Source organism: Passer domesticus, chromosome Z, assembly GCF_036417665.1.
Source record: "Passer domesticus isolate bPasDom1 chromosome Z, bPasDom1.hap1, whole genome shotgun sequence".
In the NCBI taxonomy this organism is placed as follows: Eukaryota; Metazoa; Chordata; class Aves; order Passeriformes; family Passeridae; genus Passer; species Passer domesticus.
The window spans coordinates 71000920-71011619 of record NC_087512.1 but is presented as its reverse complement, the minus strand read 5'-3'; positions in this window follow the sequence as shown (position 1 = coordinate 71011619).

Genomic DNA, 10700 nt, shown 5'->3' with positions numbered 1-10700 from the left:
GTGCTGCAGATAGAGAGAGCCTGATCCGTCTCTGTTATTCTGTTTTTAATTTTCTGCATTATAATTTTCTGGGGAGAGCAAATAAGTGAACAGTGGTACCTCTGTATTTTGCAGCTCACAGAGAACTATGCCAGACAATGTCAGCTTCTGTACCAGTATCAAGTACGCAAAGCACATCCTTCCAGAGAGGTGTAAATGCTGACCTTTACTTCTTTTCCTGCTCAGGATCCACCATACTATGGGGACCAGCCTTCTGAAGGCAAAGAAGGATGAAGGAGAATCACTGCTTTCCTCCCCAGGGGTTCTGTCGTGTGTATGGTGTACTGACATTCCCAGGGCTTGCTAACCCAGGGAACACCTTTCCAGTTTTGAGATATTCAAGTGTAGAGGAAACAGTGGAACAAAAAGCCCTCTATCTTGCTCTGTCAACGGAGGCATTATTTGCCCCTGGGTAAAGGAAATCTTCCTTCCATCCATCTTAATCCATACACTCTGCCATCTCCAAGAAAGTGGGAGTGTTGTAATGCTCCTGGTCATTTCAGACTCATGGCAGGCACTGCCAGATCCCTCTCAGGCAGAGGAAACAAAGATGCAGAAGCACAACATAAACAAGCCACACTAACAAATACCAGAGCCAGGAAGAAATGTGAGAGCGTCAGCAATTACAACAGCAACAAAATGTCAAAGGGAACAAGTTTTGAAACAAAAGAAAAATAGGTCAGGCTCTATCTTTATGGAGCTTTGCAACAATGTAAGTGACATTTGAAAGAAGTTTTATATTAATTGCTCCGAGCACTATGTTATTTGGCAGTGGATTGCTTCTCCATTCAGATTTTAATTCTGTCCTGCTTTCCAGCCCTTCAAATGACATCCCTCTAGGAGCATTTTTAGAAATAGCAGCTGTTGGGTTAAAGGCAAGAACAACAACAACATGTCTTGTCTCCTAATGGATGAGGCTGTATTCCATACATTTGGATGTCTATCCTTGTAATATCTGATGCTGGAACAAGTATACTTGTTTCACAGTACTAGTTCTCAAGGACCACTGATAACTCCAATGATGCACAATATCTTCAAGACAATGTTTCTGATTATATTTCCTTTGTATGGTAAGCATTCTTTTTTATCTGGAAAGAAAAAAGAGGACCAGGTTCTGAATTGCACTTTGCCACTAAGAAATTTGTTAATTTCATTCTTAATTCCAGTTTGACTGTCTTTAATATATATATGATTGTATAATCATATATAAAATATGCACTAATATATAAAAATACAATATGGAAAATTGAGATAACTCTTCAAGGCTTATGCAGGGGCAGAATTTTACTCTTTTGCCATCTAATATGTCCATTGTCTTCAGGTTTTCACTTCCACATGTTATTTTTGCATTTCTTTTCCAATGGTATCTCTCCTTTTTGACTGGAATACGTAAAATTATTTTAACAAGACTGCAGTTAAATACAATGTATTTTCCTTTGTAACCTACCAAATCAATACCTTTGTTACAAGATTAGCTAACTACCAGCATGTGTCTTCTTTTCTGTCAGTGAGGAAGGTGCTTTCCTTGTGAAGGGCTGGGTCGAGAATAATGCTGCTATTTTATGGCTGTCTCTTTTGTCCTCCAGTCAGCAGCCCACAAACAATTCATTAGCTTATGAATTCGTTAGTTTAAACAGCTAGTTAGAGGGACAATTTTTCACCTCTGTAATGCAGTTCCAAACTCCCTTCAACTAGGACAGATAAGACAATGTATACCATTGATTGAGGAAAGAAATATAGGTAAGGAAATGGACCAATTGCCTTTTGTGCTTTTCACCTATTTCATATCTTTCTTTCTGTAAATACTTTCTGGTACCTTGTCCTGCTTTTGTCTGGGATAGAGTTAATTTCTTCTCAGTATGCAGTACAGTGCTCATGGTTTGAATTCAGTATAAGAATATTGTTGATAACTCATTGGTGTTTTAATTGTTGATAAGTACTGAACATGCGACTCAGACTGGCCAAAGGAATGCTCCACAGCATAGAACACCATTTCCAGTATATAAACTGGGGGTGTTATCCATAAAGGACACCTATAGCAGTTTTGGGACAGGGTCTGGCTTCAATCAACAGGTTGAGCAAATTGTATTGTGCAAAACTTGCACTTCTTTGGGTATCTCCTCCCCATTCCACCAGGATGGGGTGCATGAGCAAGCAACTATATGGTTCTTCCTTGTCAGCCGGGTTTGAACTATGACAGACATTTTTGATATCCAATGTGAGACCCACAGAGTTGTGATAATTATAGATCTGACCAGAATACGTTAAACCCAAATCATTATAAATGTTAATTGTAAATCCATCTGGGCTGCCACATTGTGGCAACATATTCATGCCTGGATGGTGAAGGTACATCATGTATGTGCTTACGTATCCGAGCAGTGGACCACTGAAGAACATCAGAAAAATCAGCAGGTGGATTAGGCTGCTGATGGCAATTACTGATATTTCAGATATTATGGGCGCTTTGTCAGGAGATAAAACTACCCAGCAGAAAAGCCAAATAATCTGGGCACTCCCTCAGAGACAAAGGAAATCTCAGAATACAAAAAGCTCCATTTGCACTTCATTTTCATGAACCAGCCTTGTCTACCCTTTAAAGAAGGCAAATGTTGTTTTCTAAGGTGAACTAAGAGATGTCTTTTACATATGGTCTCTGTAGTATGCAACAAATGTTTAAAAAATCATCACCTCTTACATTCACAACTTCAGCCCTCATACCGCTGTAAGTTTTGTTATGATCTCTGAAGTCAGTCAACAGCTTTTTAGAAGGTCTTTTTTATTTTATCCTTTTTGAAAAGGACATAACGACTTGAAACTTTTGGACAGTTTTAAAATATATATCATGAAGAATACTTTTCTGTGCTACTATGGTTACTATATAACCTATGTATGCTATGAAATATTACATATGCAGTATGTAATGCAAATGTTACATATGTATTTACAGAATCTCTCTTTCTTTTAATCATATGTCCACAATTACCACTCTCACAAAAGAAAACTAAACCCAAACCAAACCAAATCTAAAAAATTCCCAAACCAAACAAATAAACAAATAATAAATAAATGGTCTTATAATATTTTAAGACCTGAAGTAAGAAATCAATCACACAATCACAGCTTCTAATAATAATCCTCAAAAAAAAAGACTAGTTAGTCCTCTGTCATTTTATATAGTATGACATTCCTTCTGCTGCTCAGAATGTTGCCAGGCTTCTCTTCATAATAGGTTTTATAAAAGAATGATTGGACTAAAAAAAATTAATAACATAATTTAATACCTTCGTTACCAAGCATTGTTTCTTTTTTTTTTTCTCTCTGACTTGATTTGTTTTTTCTTCTGGTGAGTCTTGAATAAGAACATTACTCAGCACCAAAACATTTCTACCTGCAAGACTTTCACCTGTGTTTGGTGAAAGACAATATGGTTATACACCTCTCCCTGGTCTGACAAATATTGCCATCCTCAGCCCAAACCTCATATGAAACCATGAAAAGAAACTAGGTATGATAGTTTATTTTGATTAGACATTTTAGCCCCAAACTTTTAACATATAATTATTTACTTTGTCATTGCAAAACATATTGGTGTGAGCTCACAGGGAATCTAGGAACTTGAGCTGACTGTCCCACAGGTTTCCTAGGCACCCGTTTTCAGATACATGCTGTCTAGGTGCACATAAATTTTGTCCTGTGGATAATTAAGTTTCAATGCATACAACTTTTGCAGAACTGCCCTTCATAACTGATGAAAATGAGAACTCAATCTTAGGGACTCTTTTCACAATTTATCTTTCTAAGCCACCATTTGAATACTTCTTATTTCTAATCAATTCAAGCCTTTTAGTTTTCCCATTCTTCCACCCTTCCTCTTCCCAAAGCATGCTTGAAGGAAGACACTCCTGCAAAGGAAGTAGGCCTGGTATAAAATGTTGCAGCCTATTGCTGTGGTAAGTTTATGCATGTGATTGATAACATGTTTTTCCCTGACAACTGTCATAATGTCTACTCAGTTTGATAGTCAAAATAATGTTTTCATCATCTTTTGATTTGCAGATTAATCTGAATTTAAGAGAATTAAACTGATTTTATTTGCTTTGTTCAACATCAACACTATTAGGAACCCAAAATATGCTCAATTTCAGGAGTGGTTGTTGAAGATGGGAGCACTGACAGAAGGCAGCTTGACTTTGACTCAGCTAAATTGCCCGTGTCTGGCCTATATGAGCTGCAAAAAACCCCACAGAAGTGGATTCAGGGAGGCTCTGTGCACAGTAAATACACAATATGTACCATTTTCTTATCAAGAGATTAAAACAAAATATAACATATTTCCTGCAAATTTTTTTGAGACTCTAGATTGTTCATATGCTATGTAAAATTCAGACTCAACTCATTTATGTAGTAAATATCATTGAGGTTTATATGAACTTCCTTTAAAAAAAAGAATTCGTAGGAGAAAGCTATATAATTTTCAAGGGCAGACTTTCTTACTGTACAGATGTGCATGCAAAATAGACACTTAGGATTTCTTTCTCCGAACATTGGTAGAAAGGAGCAGGTAGGTATCCAGCCAGGAGGGAAGATGAAAGAGGGAAGTGTGTTTACGTAGACATTCCTATGAGTGACAAGAATCTCTTTTCTTCTTGCACAGTCACATCTCCAAATAGAGTTTTGGTTGTTTTTTATTGTGTGGTGAGGTTTATTGTTGTTGGTTTAGTTTGGTTTTTGGTTTTTTTGTTTTGTTTTTTGACTTGGGGGAGGTGGGGTTTTTTATTTGTTTTGTTGGGATTTTTTGTTATTGTTGTTACGGGTAGTTGTTTCTGAATTTTTTTTGTTTTGTTTTGTTGGCTTGTTCAGGGGTTTTTTTTTGACATAAACTGTCTACTTTTTGTCATAAATTATAGTTTAGAATGTTTCATATTGTCAATCAGTAATCTAAACACAATGCTGCAGTGTTACTGAACTACCTGGAGTAAAAAGAGAATCGCCTGTAGTATAACAGAGGTTTCAAGGATTTGAATTTTTCTCTTTCATCTTGCTTCTGTGCACCATGTTACAGGTACCTACCTTGCTATCTGCAAATTGTGTTCAAAATTTATCCCACTAAGAGACAGCTTTTTTCAATGTCATTTTGGTACATCTATTAAGTCCCTTTGATAGTAAATGAAGAGCATACCAACTCTCAGTGTCTTGAGATTTCTTTTATAAAGAATAAAAGAAACATCTGTGAGTGACCCTATATGAGATATCAAAGGGAACTGTTTCCAGCCAGTAGGGGATCATAGGAAAAAGATGAAATAGGGAGATAGGCAGCTTTTATTTCCTAAACTGCAGCAGAAAGTTCCTTTCAAAGGACTGCTTAATGTATCCCAGTCTTTCACTGAAATACATCAGAGTGAAATGTGTCATAATATGCATGGGTATTTGTTTGTTTGTTTGCCTTCTAACTTCCTTTCATTTTCTTAGAGAAATCAAAAGCTGGAATTTTGGAAAGCAGATGCCTTGAAGTATCATTAAATCAGTAACTTTCTGAGAGTTAACTCAATATCACAGTTTGCTATTATTTGGCAGCTATGAAAAACGTGACCGTGGAATTGTTCTGAGAAACTCACTCAGTATCAAGTGTCATTATCCTTCCTTTTGGATTAGAAAGATTTATGCATTTGGGTTTTTTCCTGCACTATTTTCCAGGTGGAAAACCCTCTTTTCCTAGCTGTCAACAGTGTCACTTTCCTTATTCTTTGTGGTGGGTTTCTACTTCTTATTTTGAAACAGAGGTACTAATTAATCTTCCCACATTCATGAATTACAAACATATTTCAATTTCAAATGAGGCAAGACCCACACTTGAAACACCCACACTTACAATTTTAGATAGCTTTGTACCATGTATTGAAACCGGCCTGAATTTTCTTCATGACATTGACATTATTAACAATGAGCTTGTAAAGCTTTGTATCGAAAGGCAGCCTCTACATAATAGCTCACCAACTCATATTAGAGTTGAGAGTTGGAAATGTACAAGAAAGAGTAAATTAAGAAAACCAATTACTGCTATCCTGTATATTGGGCTCCTGCTTTTCAATATCCACATATATTAGCCTACTCATATTATGCCATTCACTTCATTTCCCAAAAATCTGCATGATTCTTATGCCTCATTCAATTACTACTTAGTTATTTACTTAGTCCACGTTTAAGGCCAAGAAGCCCAAACTGAATTGCAGGAAATTCCATTCAAACAGAAGAAAACACTTTTCTTATTGTGACCTTGATTGAGCACTGAAGCTGGTTGCCCAGAGAGGTTGTGTATTCTCCATCCTTGGAGGTATTCAAATCCAATTGACCACCAGTTTGGGCAGCCTGGATCCTCCTCAGAGCAGGGGCTGGATGATGGTGACCTCTAGATATGTCTGTGACTTGTGAATTATTTTATTTAATGAGTGAGTTGCATGTTGATTTCAGAGTCTTCCTGTTGGTTTGGGATTTTTAAGCTCCTGAAGTTTTCCTTCAGGAAAGAATTAAATGTATGCCCTAGCATACCTTACATCATATATCAAGTTTTGTTACTCAGTTGGCATGAATACTCATAGCAAGATGACAGCTCAATGCAGGGTCTTCACCAGAGAAACTGAAATTCTGCTGTATTTGCATTTCAATATCTGATTTTCTTATTTTCACCTCTGCTTAAAAACTCCCTCTTTCTATATTATCATTTAATCTTCTCCTCTGACAACTTAATATTCATAATCATGTGACAGTGAATATCTCAGCTGAGTTCAAGTGTTTGTTGTGCTAGATACTGCGGCAGTCCCTAAGTTTTCCACTCTGCAAACTGTTAGTACCCCTTTTTCCTTAGACTGTCCTGTTATACCACATTCTTTTTTGTTCTGAATCACTGTTGATGATGACTGGGTCCCAAAATCTATTACCAGATATAAACAGAAGAAAAAAAAAAGGAACTAGTCTTTCAAGACATATGCAGAAACGAGGTAGAGACAGAGAACATATTTCTGCAGAAAGCATGAGGCAGAATCCACATGCAAAATACTACTCCAGGGCCAATAGTGCTGATAGTCTCCCCTTGCTTCTTTCCATCACCAGACCTCAGTTCACTGACCATGTGTTTCCACAGGGCAGGTGAGATACTCTCACTGAACAGCTGTACTAAGGTACCCTGTTACTGGTGAATCCTTTGCCATATTGAGAACTAAACTCAATTACACTGTGCTCCCAGTTACACTGGTGTAAATATAAATTAATTCATTAAGTGATCATTATTGAAGTCAATGTGATTGTGGCAAATTTGCATCATGATCAATCAAAGTAAAATATAACAGCATGACTTTGTTAGTTTATTAGACTTCAGTATATTTTTGCAGCTGTGAAGAAAGAGAAGCAACTTTACTAAAGGAACAGAAATAGTCACTACACAAAGCATTTTTAAAGTCTTTTTGGATTTTAGGTGTCTTTGTCATTCTGAGAAGAGATCTTTTTTTGTGCTCTAATTGCCAAACTGACAATGACAGCAATGTGTGGCAATATGGAAATGCAAAACTGTCATGTTGTGATGTTCAAATTCAGTAAGATGCTTCACTAGACAGAGCACAGTCCAGTCAGAAGTAAACTACAGTGATAGCTCTTCAGAATGATACTGTGGTCACTGAGATGAATTGGTCTATGTTATTGCAAACATTATGGCCTCTGATTCAAGCAGCTTAAGATGTATTTTTGAAGAATACATTTTACAGTCAGGTAAGCTGAGACATGCAGCAGTGACAATTTAGAGGATCATACAAAACTGCAAATAATGCATACATTGTAAACAGCTAGAAAGGCTTAAGGCTAGTCAGCAGTGGGAGTGCTATTGCCCTCATCTCTCTTTCTCCCTATAGGTTACAAGCACAGGTTTTCTGCCCCTGTTAATTGTCATTACTCTGTTTGCTTAATTGTTGTCCTGAGCATCTGTCCCAAGAGCTCTTCCGTCAAATCAGTTTCCAGCAGGATAGCCTTAGAAATGGAAATGGCTAAAAGAAAACACTAAAGATCTAAAGGTAAACTGGAATTTGAGGTTCTTTTGTTTGGGTGCATAATTCAGAATGAAATTTCTTCAAGTTATGAATCTTAATTTAAAGTGTTTGTTTATCATTACATAAAAAACAATGAGTGCTTCACACACCATCTGCTTACATTTTCCCCAAAGGGTTTTGCATATTGTCAGGAAGAAATGACTCTAAATATCCTGCAGTTTTCTCTAAAATGTTTCATTATTTTATAGCATTGATGAAGTACTGTATGTGCCCTTATAAATAAATCAAAATTATTTTAAATTGCTGACAGAATCTTTCTATGTCATGACAATATACCAACACTTCTGAAGAGGAGAGGTCCTTTTTTTGGCTTTAGTCAAAAGACCGAGGATTGCAAGTGTTTTTCTTACTCTATTGTTTTAGAAAGTACAAGTAGGTATGATGGGTAGCACAAACAAGATCAGTCTTGTCTCTGGCAGTCTGGGGGATCGCACAGAAAAATTAAAAGGGCAGGGTACTTTTGAAGGCCCTGTGAGATGCATCAGCCACACTGGAGCACACCTGCTGTCTTGCGGAGATGTACCAAGGACTCCTTAGATAATAGAAGCCAGCAGGGAAACATTGGATAAACCGCCCCAAGCAGCAAAAGAAGGCTGAAGAGGGAATACCTTGACCAAGCACAAGCAACCAAATACACAACCACTGGAGAGGACTATGGGTGGTCCTTTGCCCCTCCTCAGAGATATTGCCACCATCAAATACCTCTATAAGGTGCCTGTACACCAATGCACACAGAATTGTGGGGAACAAGAGGAACTAGAGATCTGTGTGCAGCCTTGGGGCTTTGAGCTCACTGCAATATCAGAGACATGGTGGGATAGCTCACAGGATTGGGATGTTGTCATGGGGGGCTACACATTGTTTAGGAGAAACAGTCCAGGAAGGAGTGGTGGTGGTGTTAAACTCTGTGTGAGGAAAAATGGAACATATCAAGCTCTGTCTTGGTGAGGAGCAAGTCAAGAGCTTAAGGATCAGGCAGACTAGTAAGAGGGACACTGTTTTAGGTGTGTGCTACAGACTGCTGAAGATGAGGAAGTGGATGAGGCTTTCTACAGGCAACAAAAATCAGTCTGGAAATCATGGGCCCTGGTTCATGGGACGGACTTTAACTGACTCCACCCTGACTTCTGCTGGAGAATATACACAGTGAAGCACAAACAGCCCAGGAGGTTCCTGGAAAGTACTGACAATACCCTCCTGCCACAGCTTGTGGAAGTTCCCACAAGGAATTGTGTTGCTTGACCTCCTACAGATACACAGAGAAGGCCTTGTTGGAGATGTGAAGGCTGGGGGCAGCCTTGGCTGTAGTGACCATGAGATTGTAGAGTCCAGTGCTGAATAAAGATGTTGCGGGACAGGGAGCAAGATTACAGCCATGGACTTCAAGAGACCTAACTTTTGCCTGTTTAGGAATCTTCTTGGAAGAATCCTTGGAAGGAGAGAGACCCTGTAAGAAAGAGAGGTCCAGGTGAGTTGGTTCAAGGCTTACTTCCTCCAGGCTCAACAATAATGTATTCCAAAGAAAAAAAAATCCGGCCAAGGGCACAAGAATCCTTTGTGGATGGATAAAGAATTCCTGTCACTGCCCAAGTATAAGCAAAAAATTCACAGGAGATGGAATTGAGGCCAGGCCACTTGGAGTGAATACAGACAGGTGATCTGGACAAGCAGAAATGAGACTGGAAAGGCAAAGACCCATCTAGAATTAAACCTGGCCAAGAATGTCAATGATTACAAAAACAGCTTTTTCAAATACATAAATAACAATACTAAAACAAAATATGGGTTCATTATTAAATGGAGGGGAAAGCCTGATGAGAGAGGACACAAAGAAGGCACAGTTACTGAACACCACCTTTGCATTGGTCTTCACTAAGGCCAGCCCTCTGTCCCAGGAGACCAGGATAAAGGAATGCTGGAAAGGAGACTTTGCCTTGGTCAGGGAGGATTGCATCAGAGAACACCTAAACAAGCTTGACATCTTCAAGTCCGTGCACCCTGACATAATGCATCCATCATTGTTGAGAGAGCTATTGGACACCACTTTTGACTGTCCCTCATGCAATCCTCATAGGCAAACTCAAGAAGTGTGAATTGGAAGAGTGAACAGAGTGAGCACTGAGATTAAGAACTGATTGAGAACTGCCCAAACAGCAGATCTCAGAGGGTCATAATCAGTGGTAGAGGGTCTAGTTGGAGGCCTGTCACTTTTGGTGTCCCCCAAGGTACAATAGTGGGCCCAGTCTTGTTTAATTTTTCCACCAATGACTTGGGTGTAGGGGCAGAGGCCTGCTCAGCAATTTCCTGGCAGCACAAAGCTGCGAGGAGTGGCCGATAGCCCAGAGGGCTGAGCAGCCCTTCAGAAGGGCCTCAGCAGCCTGGAGCGATGGGCACAGAGGAACCTTCTGAAATTCAGCAAAGGCAAGTGCAGGGTCCTGCACCTGGGGAGGAACAGCACCAGGCACCTCATCAATTTCTATAATTATCTGAAGGGAGGGTGTCAAGAGGGTGGACCAGGTTTCTTTAAGGGGCACCAAGCAATAGGACAAGAGGTAATGGACAGAA